The 14,565-nt window shown below is 44.7% G+C and overlaps 1 pseudogene; it reads left to right on the top strand.

Annotated features, from left to right (window-relative positions):
- The first annotated feature begins 6,168 nt into the window (after positions 1-6,168).
- On the top strand, positions 6,169-7,865 carry LOC139019756 (glutamate dehydrogenase 1, mitochondrial-like; annotated as a pseudogene).
- The last annotated feature ends 6,700 nt before the right edge of the window (positions 7,866-14,565 follow it).

Below are 14,565 nucleotides of genomic sequence, written 5' to 3'. Positions count from 1 at the left end.
CAGGTCGAAACGGCCCCGGTGTGGTAGGGACAACCCCGGTGAGGTTGAAACGGCCCCCGTGAGGTAGGGACGACCCCAGTGAGGTTGAAACGGCCCCCGTGAGGTAGGGACGACCCCGGTCAGGTCGAAACGGCCCCGGTGTGGTAGGGACAACCCCGGTCAGGTTGAAACGGCCCCGGTGTGGTAGGGACGACCCCGGAGAGGTTGAAACGGCCCCCGTGAGGTAGGGATGGCCCCGGTCAGGTCGAAACGGCCCCGGTGTGGTAGGGACAACCCCAGTCAGGTTGAAACAGCCCCAGTGTGGTAGGGACAACCCCGGTGAGGTTGAAACGGCCCCCGTGAGGTAGGGACGACCCCAGTGAGGTTGAAACGGCCCCCGTGAGGTAGGGACGACCCCGGTCAGGTCGAAACGGCCCCGGTGTGGTAGGGACAACCCCGGTCAGGTTGAAACAGCCCCGGTGTGGTAGGGACAACCCCGGTGAGGTTGAAACGGCCCCCGTGAGGTAGGGACGACCCCGGTGAGGTTGAAACAGCCCCCGTGAGGTAGGGACGACCCAAGTCAGGTCGAAACAGCCCCGGTGTGGTAGGGACAACCCCGGTCAGGTTGAAACGGCCCCCGTGAGGTAGGGACGACCCCGGTGAGGTTGAAACGGCCCCCGTAAGGTAGGGACGACACTGGTCAGGTCGAAACGGCCACGGTGTGGTAGGGACAACCCCGGTCAGGTTGAAACGGCCCCCGAGAGGTAGGGACGACCCCAGTCTGGTAGGGACAACCCTGGTCAGGTCGACACGGCCCCGGTGTGGTAGGGACAACCCCGGTCAGGTTGAAACGGCCCCGGTGTGGTAGGGACGACCCTGGTGAGGTTGAAACGGCCCCCGTGAGGTAGGGACGACCCTGGTCAGGTCGAAACGGCCCCGGTGTGGTAGGGACAACCCCGGTCAGGTTGAAACGGCCCCCGTGAGGTAGGGACGACCCCGGTGAGGTTGAAACGGCCCCTGTGAGGTAGGGACGACCCTGGTCAGGTTGAAACGGCCCCGGTGTGGTAGGGACAACCCCGGTGAGGTTGAAACGGCCCCGGTGTGGTAGGGACAACCCCGGTGAGGTTGAAACGGCCCCCGTGAGGTAGGGACGACCCCAGTCTGGTAGGGACAACCTTGGTCAGGTCGAAACGGCCCCGGTGTGGTAGGGACAACCCCGGTCAGGTTGAAACGGCCCCGGTGTGGTAGGGACGACCCCGGTGAGGTTGAAACGGCCCCCGTGAGGTAGGGACGACCCCGGTGAGGTTGAAATGGCCCCGGTGAGGTAGGGACAGCCCCGGTGAGGTTGAAACGGCCCTGGTGAGGCTCAGACGGCCCTGGTGAGGTTGAGATTACTCCAGTGAAGTTGGGACAAATAAAGGGGACCAGTATGGACTGATGAACAGGGGTAGATACAGAAGCAGAGCAACATTGAACAGAATGTTAAACTACAGTGGGAAGCCTGGGGAGGGTTGGGGGGGGGATTAAGAGACCAACTGAAGGACTTATATGCATGCATATAAGATTAACCAATGGACACAAGACACGGGGCGGGGGGGGGGGCGGGGGGTAGGGGCCTGGGGAATGTCAAGGGAGGGAAAAAAGGAGACATATGTAATACTCTTTGTAATACTTTAAGAAATAAAAATTATTAAAATATTTAAAAAAAAATATTAAATTTGTTAATCATGAATATCAGCTAAAGTTGTAATATACTACTATAGGCTTACCTATCAGAATCTGCATTCTCCATAACAGGAAGCTGCTGCTTATCAGTTTGTTCACTGTTGCTTTGCTGCCTCAATCCATCACTATCACTATCATCATTAGCACAATCATACACGTTTTCTGAGACTTCCCTTTTACTACTTTTCTGCTCCTTTCTTTCTTCAACCTTTGATGAAAGTTTGAAATTAAGGATATTATTACCTTTTTCATTAAAAAGATTGTGTTTTTTTTTCATTAATTTTATCATTTGGTCGCTGGTTATCAGTTTGTTCACTGTTACTTTACTGACTCAATCCATCACTGTCAGTGTCATCATGAGCACCATCATACATGTTTCCTGACACTTCCCTTTTACTACATTTCTGTTCCTTCTTTCCTTCAACCTTTGATGAAAGTTTTATATGAAGGATATTGTTATTACCTTATTCATTTAAAAGACTGTGTCATTACCTCTAAGAACAGGAACAAGACAGGGATGCCCACTTTCACCACTCCTGTTCAACACAGTACTGGAAAGTGCTAGCCAAATCAGACAAGAAGAATAAATAAATGGCATCCTAATCAAAAAGGAAAAAGTAAAACTGTCTTTCACAGATGACATGATATTGTATATAAAACCCTAAAGACTCCATCAAAAAAATACTAGATTTAATAAATAAATTTGGCAACATAGCAGGATTCAAAATTAACACCCAGAAACCTATGGCATTTTTATACACCAATAATGAACTCACAGGAAGAGATACTAAAAACAAACAAACAAACAAACAAAACAACAAAGAATTCCTTTTACCATGGCAACAAAAGAAATTAAAATACGTAGGAATAAACTTAACTAAGGAGATAAAAGACCTGTATTCAGAAAACTACAGGACATTGAAAAAGAGAGACAGAGGAAGATATAAACAAGTGACAGAATATACCCTGTTCATGGATTGGTAGAATCAACATCATTAAAATGTCAATACTACCTAAAGCAATCTATAGATTCAACGCAATCCCCATTAAAATATCAACGGCAGCCCTAGCTGGTTTGGCTCAGTAGATAGAGCATCAGCATGCAGACTGAAGGACCCTGGGTTCGATTCTGGTCAAGGGCAAATGCTCGGGTTGTGGGCTCAATCCTCAGTAGGGGGCGTGCAGGACGCAGCCAAGCAACTATTCTCTCTCATCATTGATGTTTCTATCTCTCCCTCCCTCTCCCCCTCTCTAAAATCAATAAAAATATTTTTTAAAATACCAACAGCATATTTCACAGACCTAGAACAAACACTCCAAAAATTTATATGGAATAAAAAAGGACCCTGAAATAGCTGCAGCAATCCTGAGAACAAACAAAGTTAGAGGGATCACAGGACCAGATACCAAGTTATATTACAAAGCCACTGTTCTCAAAACTGCCTGGTACTGGCACAAGAACAGATATATAGATCAATAGAATAGAACAGAGGACCCAGAAATCGACCTAAGCCACTATGCTCAATTAATATTTGACAAAGGAAGCAAGAGTATACAATGGAGTCAAGACAGTCTCTACAGTAAATGGTATTGGGAAAATTGGACAGATACATGCAAAAAATGAAACTAGACCACCAATTTACACCATACATAAAAATAAACTCAAAAATGGATCAAAGACTTAAATGTAAGACAGGAAGTCATAAAAATCTAACAAGAATCCATAGGCACAAAATATCAGACATATCTCATCGCAATATGTTTACTAAGTCAATGGAAATTGAGAATAACATAAACAAATAGGAATACATCAAAATAAAAAGCTTCTGCACAGCAAAAGAAACCATCAACAAAATAACAAGAGAGCCCACTGTCTGGGAGAACGTTATTTGCCAATTTTATATCTGATAAGGTTTTAATCTCCAAAAGTTACAGGGAACTCCTACAACTTAACAAAAGGAAGATAAACAATCCATTCAAAAAATGGGCAAAGGACCTAATAGACACTTACCGAGAGTGGACATACAGAAGGCCAAGAGGCATATGAAAGCATGCTCAAAGTCACTAATCATCCGAGGGATGCAAACCAAAACAACAATGAGGTACCATCTCACCCCTGTCAGGATGACTATCATCAACAAATCAACAAATGACCAGTGCTGGTGAGGATGCGGAGAAAAAAGAACCCTTATACACTGCTGGTGGGAATGCAGACTGGTGCAGCCACTGTGGAAAACAGTATGAAGTTTCCTCAAAAAACTAAAAATGGAACTCCTATTTGACTCAGTGATCCCACTTCTAGGACACTATCCCAAGAAGCCAGAAACACCAATCAGAAAGAATATATGCATCCCTATGTTCATAGCAGCACAATTCACCATAGCTAAGATTTGGTAGCAGCCTAAGTGTCCATCAGCAGATGAGAGGATTAGAAAACTGTGGCACATCTACACAATGGAATATTATGCTGTTGTAAAAAAGAAGGAACTTTTACACCAGCACGGATGGAACTGGAAAGCATTATCCTAAGTGAAACAAGCCAGTCAGTGAAAGATAAATATCACATGATCTCATTCATTTGTGGAATGTAATGAACAGTGTAAACTAATGAACAAAAATAGGCCCAGAGACACAGAAGCATGAACAGACACACTAGCCATGGAGGGAAGGCAGGGGAGGGGGGAAGTGGGGATGGGTAAGAAGTCAATCAAAGGACTTGAATGCATGCATATAAGCATAACCAATGGACACAGACAGTAGGGGGCAGGACATGTGGGGGGGAGGGCGCAGGGCAGGAATAGCCAGAGAGGGGACAATAGGGGAGAAAGGAGACATATGTAATAATTTCAACAATAAAGAATTTAAATTTAAGAAAAAGGGCAGGAGAAAGGAGTCATAGGGCATATTTCTATAGGCAACTACAGAATGGAATCTTCCTAAAACAATGAAACCTTCCTATGGAATTATCCTGGATCAATGCTTCCTTCTCCTTACCAGAACTGAAGCTTTTCCCACTTTATCTACTTTCTTTAAACAGAACTTTCAGAAAAATAAATGTTTGGTAATAGACACTGGAGGACTCACAAGCACGGGTTCAACTGGCTGGGGAGACTGGGGAGACTCTTCATCTTCTCCTAGTATTCTTTTCCACAAGGATCTTGCACTTACACGCCAACTCATATTTCACACTGGAAGTAGAACATTTTGGTTTAGGATAATGTACTTAAAAGAATAGCTATACTACTTTCTTGGTTAAATGATTTCTTTTTTTTATTTTAACTTTGAAAGTAATTTAAATATATGTGCGCAGGCTTTCTGGTTATACCAAGCACATGGGCTTGCGAAGACATCATGTCATGACCCTCTGGCAGGGTCATCCCCTCAAGCGGGTGACAAAGGCGAGGACTGGATCCCCGGTATGAAGACATTTAGGAAAATGCTGCTTGAGAGACACTTGCGAGATGGTTGCTCTTGCCGCCCTCCGGGTGAAGAGGCCCATTTCCCCTTAAATAGAGCTCAGCTGGACCACAGACAGGCCCGAGGCTCTGCAGGCTGCCTGTGCTGTGGGCAGGGAGGGAGAGCTGGCCAGTGGGGGTGCAGCGGGGGTGCCCGCCTCTCCCTTGGCCTCTGCTTGGCGCACTGCAAACCCCAGGGCGCTGCTGAGGTCCCTGGGCCTTCCCCTTTCTAGGCCTTTCCTTTACCGCCGCCCCACCCCCTGCCCAGGGCTCCAAGGACGACTCTGGATCCTATGCTCCCTTTCCTGGTGCCCACAGGACCCAGGCACCTGAAATAATACCCCAGACTCTTGCTGATCCCTGTCCACGTGGGCGCACCACCCTCCTTGTCCAGGTCACGCGGGCACTCCCAGGGCCCCGGCGGCCATGATGCCTGAGAGGAGAAAGGCGCTGACCTCGGGCCCTCCCCCTAGGAGGCCACAGAACCCGCACCCGCCCCTACCAAGCCCGGGCTCCTCCTCCCACTCTCCCATGCTCACTAGAGTCCTGGGGGCGCTGCTCTCTGCATCCACCAGTTCAGTCTTAATGGGAGAAAGGATGCAATGCAGGCAGAAGGCCGCCTCCCTTCCTTCTCCTCCCAGGATGCTGGCAGCAAGGCGCATGCGCAGCAACTGAGGAGGCTCAAGTGCGCATGCCCGGCAATGTGCTTGGGTCCGCATGGGGCTTGCACAGTCACGTGGGCCATGCAGTGAGGCTTGTCATTTTCTTTCTTTTTTTTTTATTTCTTAACTTTTTATAGAATTTGGCAAGTTAAAATAGAATAAGTTAACAAGTGTTTTTTTCAAAAAAATGTTTTGTACAAAAATACTGTCAAAATTTCCTAAAAAGCTTTCAATACTGAATAAAACTATTAGAACAGTGTCAAAAATGTTGAAGAGGAAACAAAATAAAAATCTGGGGTCCTGCAGCCTGACCTGCATGCGCCATCGCCAGGGAGGCCTGGGAGACCATGGAGGAGGAGGAGGAGGAGGAGGAGCAGGAGGAGAAGGAGGAGGTAAGGCTCCAGGGAGGCCAGGGCCCCCCGCCCCACCCCCTGCCATTCACAGGCCACCTTGGCCCGGAGCCCAAAGTCCTTCCTCCCAGGTAGGCAGTGTGCGCCAAGGGGAGGGACCGCTCCTGAGGACAGGAAGCTGCGGCTTAAAAGGGCAGCCCTTGCAGGGCCATCCCTCCCTCCCATGGTCCCGAGCCTCTCAGAGAACTTCTCGTCCGCCCCCACCATGTCCCACTGCCTGGGCAAGGCATCGGGCTGCAGCCCTGGGCTCCGCTGCAGCTGATTTGGCTGCGCGGCTGGGCCGACCTGGCCTGCAGGCAGCCCGCAGCCGCCACCCTGCAGCCGGAGCTCCCTCCACCTTCCTGGTGACACTACAGCCAGGCAGCGGCTGACTGCCAGGACGACCTGACTTCTTCAGGAGGGTGGAGGGCTTCTTCCACTATGCGCCAGCATCATGGAGGACAAGCTGGTAGAGGACCTCAAGACCCTGGAGGAAGAGCGAGGGAGTAGCCGAAGCGGGTGCGCGGCATCATGCGGATCATCAAGCCCTGCAACCATGTGCTGAGCCTGTCCTTCCCCATCTGGCGCCAGGACAGTTCCTGGGAGGTCATCCAGGGCTACCAGGTCCAGCACCGCCAGCACCGCACGCCATGCCAGGGAGGTAGCTATTCCTGACAGCACTGAGGTGAGTGTAGATGAAGTGAAAGCTTTGGCTTCTCTGAGGACATGTTCATGTGCCATTTGGGGGTGCCAAAGCTGGTGTTATGATCAACCCCAAGAACTATACCGATAATGAGTTGGGAAAGATCACAAGGAGGTTTACCATGGAACTGGCAAAGAAGGGCTTCATTGGTCTGGGCATTGTGCCTGCCCCAGACATGAGCACGGGGAGCGAGAGGTGTCCTGGATTTCGGACACCTGTGCTAGCACCATTGGGCACTATGCTATTAATGCCCATGCCTGTGGCACTGGCAAGCCCATCAGTCCAGAGATGGATCTCTGCTACTGGCTGGAGAGTTTTCCTTGGAATCAAAAACTTCATCAATGAAGCTTCTTATATGAGCATTTTAGAAATGACACCAGGGTTTGGAGATAAAACATTTGTTGTTCAGGGATTTGGTAATGTGGGCCTTCACTCTATGAGATATTTGCATCGCTTTGGTGCTAAATGTGTTGGTGTTGGTGCATCTGATGGGAGTCTATGGAATCCAGATGGTATTGACCCAAAGGAACTGGAAGACTTCAAATTGCAGCATGGATCAATCCCAGATTTCTCTGAGGCAGAGCTTTATGAAGGGGGCATCTTAGAGGCCGACTGTGACATACTGATCCCTGCTGCCAGTGAAAAGCAGCTGACCAAGTCCAGTACACCCAGATTCAAAGCCAAGATCATTGCTGAAGGTGCCCATGGGCCAACAACTCTAGAAGCAGATAAGATTTTCCTGGAGAGAAACATCATGGTTATTCCATATCTCTACCTGAATGCTGGGGCGGGGCGGAGGGTGGGGGGACGGCGTTACAATATCTTACTTTGAGTGGCCGAAGAACCTAAATCATATCAGTATATCAGTTATGGCTGTTTGACCTTCATATATGAAAGGGATTCTAACTACCACTTGCTCATTAGCTTCTCCATCTGCTTGTGGATTGACTGAGCCACTGCAAATGGATCCACTCCTTTCATTCTTCAGCAAATTCTCTCAGCACATATCCAAGTGAGGGTGACATATTATTCCCAGAGGGGAGCCCTACTAGGAAAGACTGTTTTCAAGTCAGCATTGAATTTACTGAAATTTGTAAAATTTTTCTTAAGTGGAAAAGCCTGCTTCCAACACAAAGAGAGCTGAGGTCTCTACAGAATGGTCCTATGTGTGTCCACATCAATGATGATTTGTTTTCCGAATGTGGACCTCTGAGCAGTCCTGCTTCCAGGCATTTCCTATGTAGGGCAGTAGATTCCATTTCCCCTGGCCTGAAATTTCTGACTCTCCTTTCAGAAATGAGTTTGCTAATGCTTGAAACATTTAGGTTGCTTTTCCTGGCCCACCTACATTTTATTGACAGTTTTCTTACAGTCACTGAAATAAATCTCAGTATCCCATTGAAAGCCTCATTTACAGTAAGTAACATGAATTTAGCCTTGGGACTTCCTATTTTGAGACCATCACAGTGGTTGGTTACTCGCTTCTCAGTCTCTTAACCATGATGTTGAATTTCAGTTCCCAAATGTGTGACATCACAAACCATCTTTTAAAATAATGTTTTGGTTATTGCAGCATTGGTCTACTTCATTTTGACCATAATTGGTTCGACATGCCCTGGAAACATCACTGAAGAAACTTCAGCTGGACCGTGTAGATCTATTCATCATTCATGTGCCAATAGGTATGAAGGTCCCTTTCCCCCCTCTCCCTCTTTGTGTGTGTATATTAATGTGTGTGTACACGTCTTTGTGTGGATTTGTGTTTCATTTCTCTTAGTAGACTTCTAGGGTAAAAGTTGACGAGTCATGTGGTAATTTTTATGAACCTGAGGAATTATTTCCAAACTAACTATATAATACTGTACTCCAACCATCTGTGTTTGAGGGTTCCAGTGTCTCTGCATCTTGTACAGTAGTGCTTCTTATAGTCTGTCTTTTTTTTTTTTTAAATTTGAATGTATTGCAGTGACATTGACCAGTGAAATTATATAGGTTTCTGGTATACAGTTCCACAGCAGATCATCATCTGTATATCGTACTGTGTGTTCACCACCCCAAGTCAGGTTGCCTTCCATCATCATTCATCTACTTCACCTCACCCCTTTTAGTCTGTCTTTTTGCTGAGGCCCCGTCTAGTGGATATGAAGCAGTATCACATCGTGGATTTAATTTACATTTCCCTAGCACAAGTGATAATGAGTGTTCTCTCCTATGCTGTTTACCATTTGTGTATCTTTGGAGAGATATATATTCAAATATATGACTCCCAACCCTTTTGGGGGTTGTTTGTCTTATTCATTTTAAGAAATCACATATTATGAATACAAGTCCTTTATCAGCTGAATCTTGCCTTTTAAAACCCAGTCTGGCAATCTGTTATGTTATTTGAGTTCTGGGTATGGTTCCTTCATATTTAATATTCATAAAGTTGTTTTTAATATCTGCTATTTCTCTTTGTGTTTTCTGTTTTTCCCATAGATAAAAATGTCCCTATGTTCATTTTTTAAATTTAAGTTACATTTTAGTGAAGATAATACACATCAACTTATCCTAGTATACTTCAAAATACTACAAATTTAATTCTGGTAAAATACATTACCTTTATTCTAGTAACTTCTGTTCTTCTGTTTCTGCTATTACTGTCATATGTAGTATGCGTATATGTTACAACTCAAAAATACAGTGCTATAACTGCACTTTATATAATCATTTTCAGTCTTTGTTGGGAATGTCTTTAATATGCATTTTTTTAAAGAATATTTTAGCTGGATATAGAATAATACATGGTCAGACAGCTTTTTTCTTTTTTAAAGTTTTCCTTGTTGTTTAAAAAATATATTTTTATTGATTTCAGAGAGAGGAAAGGGGAGGAAGAGGGAGATAGAAACATCAATGATGAGAGAGAATAATTGACCACCTGCCTCCTGCACACCCACTACTGAGGATTGAGCCTATACACTGGACATGTGTTCTGACCGTGAATGGAACCATAACCTCCTGGTTCATAAGTTGATGCTCAACCATTGAGCAACACCATCCAGGCCGTTTTTTTTCTTTAATAACTTTGAATATGTTATCCCACAGATCCTTGACTTCCAGTATTTTGGTGAGAAGCCAGCAATTCATCAAAATGTTTCTCTCCTTTGGTGATAGGTTGTTTATTTCTCATTTTCAAGATGCTTTTCTCAGTTTTGACCTTTAGGTGTGTATGTCCTTGTGTGTTTCATGCTTGGATTTGTTGAGTTTCTTGGATCTGTACATTAATGTTTTTCATTAAAGATGAGAAGTTTTCTTTTTTTAAATCTTCATCTGAGGATATGTATCTATTGATGAGAGAAAGAGAGAGAGAGAGAGAGAGAGAGAGAGAGAGAGAGAGAGAGAGGGAGAGAGATTAACATCAATGTGAGAGGGAATCATCGATGGGTTGATTCCGGTGCACCCCAACCATGAGTCAAGCCTCCAACCTAGGTATGTGTCCTTACCAGGAATACAACCTACAACATTTTGAGCCACCCGGCCACAACACATTTGAGAAGTTTTTAACAATTATTTCTTCAAATATACTTATCCATCCTTTAGTGTCTCTCTGCTCCTTCTGGGATTGTCAATACTTGATGTTGATCCGGTCTCTTGAGCTTTGTTACTGTTCTTCATTGCCTTCTCTCTCCTCTTTAGACTGAATAATTTCATTTGATTTTTCAAGGTCACTGAATTCTTTCTTCTACCATCTCAAATCATTCATCCCAATGAATTTTTCATTTTAGATCATTGTATTTTTCAGCTCCAAATCCTATTTGGAATTCTATTTGGTCTATCATATACTCTCTATCTTAATTGAGATTCTCCATGCATTGCATTATTTTCATCATAATTTTCATTAATTCTTTCAACATGGCTTCCACCAGTTCTTAGAACATGTTCATAATAGCTGTTTTAAAGTCTATACGAAATCCAGCATCTGGAGGAGATAAGCAATTTCTATTTTCTTTCTTAGTACAGGTCACATTTTCTTACTTATTTTCTTTCTATTCTCATTGAATTTCAGCTAGTGTTGCAAAAATAAAAATATATTTTTATTGATTTCAGAGAGGAAAGGAGAGGAAGAGAGAGATAGAAACATCAATGATGAGAAAGAATCGATATTCTTTGTAGAGGTTGTTCTTGTTTTGTTTAGTAAGTTGCCTCCAGATGTTGTGCAATTTGTGAAGTTTGTCTCTACTGGAGTGTGCAGCCATTCATGTCTCTGTTCATTTAAAAGAATTTGAATCTTGCTTCCTAAGGGTTATTGCTGTGTTTGGATTGCTTACCATTTAGCCAGTGATTGGACCAAGGTTCTCTACACACCACATCAGTCAGGACTTCCACTCTGCTGATGGATCTGTGGGTTGACTCACAAGTACATTCAATGTTCAGAATATTTTCAAGTCTTCCCTGGTTTTGCACATCACAGAGAACAAATGAATCAGTTGTGGAAAAGTGTTCCACATGTTTCTTGGTTACTCTTACTAGGAAAAACATTAATGACAGCATTTCAACCGGATTTGGAAAACCTTTGCTAAGAGATTTGGTAAGGCAACCATCTCTCAGTTGTTTTTCATCACAAAAGAAATATTTGTCAACACATTATGAATTCCAGTAGCATAACTTAAATGAGTGTGCAGGAAAGCTGAACCAGGGCATTATTTGAGTCTTAGATAAGCACAAGAGTTCCAAGAAATACCTTTCTACAGGGCATCTGCTCTGGGTCTACAATTAGTTTCCACAGAGATGTGGGAATGGGAAATTTTAAATTCCAGTTGCTCTTTGACCAAGGAAACACAGAAACTCAGAGCTGGCATAACCTATACTCTGAGTATCCCTGATCCATGGAAAAACACTAGGGTCAACTGACCTGGAGTCCTGGTGTGTGTTTCCGACCTCTCTGTAGCCGGGTCATGTCTTTGATCCTCATTGTAGGCTGCACAGGAAATATCAGACCCTTCTTGCCACATGTCACTACAGAGAGCCTCTCCTGTAAATTTGAGGAGCAAATAAGGGACAATAGATAACTTCTAGTTGAGCTGATGTAGGAGGCAACTGCTTGGTGATCATCGTTTACACCATTCACACACACCAAAACCAGTTGGTCTAGCTCTGCTGACTGACACATGTTTGGCCTCAGAATTTGTTGTTGGTTTTGATAGTTGTTCCTTTCCCAATGAAGGCACTCATCCCTCAGTGGGGAATCTGTCACCAGCAGCAATGTCTGCTGAAGGCCCAGGCACTCAACTTCTGAGCTTCCATTTCCAAGCAATTTTGTGAACTACTCAAGCAACAAAGAACAAAATGGCAGTAAATGGTCTCAGAAGAATAAGTTAAAACCTATGTATTTGTCTTGCTGTAAGATGTGTTTGCCAAACTTTCACATTTTTCTGGTGCATTTTGTGCAGTGTTGGTTTCTGTTACTTTTCATTTTGGTTAGCACTTGAAATCATTAACAAATGCAGTGGGAATGTGGTGAGTTCTGAGTTAGCTGGGTTTGTATTAGCTGTTGCTGTGGGGCAGCTCCTGCTCCTGTGTGGTTCACCCACCGTAGCAGGTGTAGTCCATTTGGAGTTGCTGGATCAAGAACTACACTAAAAGGAGTCTCTGTATGTACTCACATGTTTATACCAGTTTCTATGGAATATGGAGTCAACCTATTTTACCTTCCTAAGACATGGTATAAAGATGGAAAGACAGAAGTTGCTGGTAGAGAAAGAAGGAAGCAAGGGGAAATGAGTATTTAGACTTTAAGTTTGTTAATCTTAAAGAATATAGAACACTTATGGAGTACAAGAGGCTTCATGATGGTGAAGATAAGGTCAGTAAACGAGTTACTGAAAAATTTGGCTAATGTGATTTGTGGGAAAAATAGCCATTTTATATAATTTTATTTTTAGCGATTATCTTATTCTTCAATAAAAACGACCCCTCTTGCTTGCATTTTACTTTATTTGTTTTTCCATCTGCATCATAACATTCCTCAATATCTTTCTGGTGAAATCTTTACCATGCAGTTTGCCTTTCCTGAAAAACTGCCATAAACTCTCAACTCCTTCACCAGTTATGAAATTACAGCTTTCTTCAGTCTGATTATCAAATGTACAGATATTAATGCAATAAACATAATGATAATGGCAAAATAGTCTGTCACAATAAAAAATGAAAAATCCCTGATATGTCTAGAAGTGGGCAAAATTTACATAAGAAAAAGAAATACCACATCCATAATAATGTCAACAACAACAAAAATAATTTCAAAAGCAAAAATAAAAATACCATTCTGGCTGGGAAGCTCAGTTGGTTAGAGCATTGTCAGGAAACGCTAAGGTTGTGGGTTGATCCCCAAGTCAGGGCTCATAGAAGAAGCATCCAAGGAAAGCATACATAAGTGGAACAAGAAATCGATGTTTCTTTCTCTCTAAATAAAAAAATAAATAAATACATAAATCTCTCTATATAAAAACCTAAGTAAATGGCTGAATGTCCAACTTTCCAACTGGTAGCTATGACAGGCACTGACAACCAGGGAGCAGACGCTCAATGCAGGAGATGCCAAGCTGCAGTGACTTGGCAGCTGTGGGTCTTGGGTGACACACCTGAGACTAGAGAGGAGGTATTCTCCATCTTTTTTTTTTTCAATATTATTCTGTACTAGTGGCCCAGTGCATGAATTTGTGAACCTTGAAAGAAACTGTGGACCTCGAGGCTGAGGTGGGCACAGGAGCAGGTCTTGGCCCATCCTCTGAGTCACTGCCCAACCCCTACTGCCATGGCCCCACCGTCCCCTGTCTGCCAGAAGCCCTGCTTCTGCCACCACCACTCCCATGTGCTGACAGCGCCAGCCCCACTTGCACCCGCTGATGGCACGGAGTGATTGGAGCTCATTCCAGCAGTGGGTGCGATCAGGGCCGGCACTATTAGTGGGTGTGAGTGGCAGCTGCTGCCCGGATTGCCCCTCAGGGGCAGGGGGAGGTGTGAACCCCTCAGGGGCAATTGGGGCCAGCAGCTGCCACACACACCCGCTGACGGCGCCAAGCAATTGGGCCAGTGCCGGGTGCCAGCAGCAGGTGTGAGTGGGGCCAGTGCCAACAGCAGGTGTGAGTGCTGGGTAGGACCACAATGTGTGGGAGCAAAGAATTTTCAATAAGTACCAGAGGCTCACCCTGATGACAGTGACCAGCACCCTGCCTTGGTCTGGTGCCCCACTAACCTGTTCCACCATCCCACCGTGGCTGACACACCCATGTTCTGAATTTTGCTGCCTGCGGCCATGCCCCCTGGTGGTGACTGCATGTCATAGTGACTGGTTGTGCGGTTGTTCTGTCAGTCAGTCTATCTGCATATTAACATTTTATTATATAGCATTAGTTTCATGTGTACAACATAGTGGTTAGACAATCTTGTACTTTACAGAGTGGTTCCCCTGATATTTTAAGTACCCACCCCCCCTGGACTGTACATAGCTATTACAATATTATTTTTCCCCCATTAGCTTCTCCCTGGCCACTCCCACCCCCCAGCACATGCTCTCACCCCCCCGTCCCAATGGCTGTGTATATTTGTAATGCTTCTATGCATGCATACAAGTGCTTTGGTTGCAGAGTTTTTTTTTTAAGGGAAGTTTCCTA

This window comes from Myotis yumanensis, unplaced genomic scaffold, assembly GCF_028538775.1.
Source record: "Myotis yumanensis isolate MYYU_CA2020_CCGP unplaced genomic scaffold, mMyoYum1.0.hap1 SCAF_1, whole genome shotgun sequence".
Lineage (NCBI taxonomy): Eukaryota > Metazoa > Chordata > Mammalia > Chiroptera > Vespertilionidae > Myotis > Myotis yumanensis.
The sequence above is the reverse complement of the archived record's forward strand: the minus strand, read 5'-3'. Positions and strand labels throughout refer to the sequence as shown.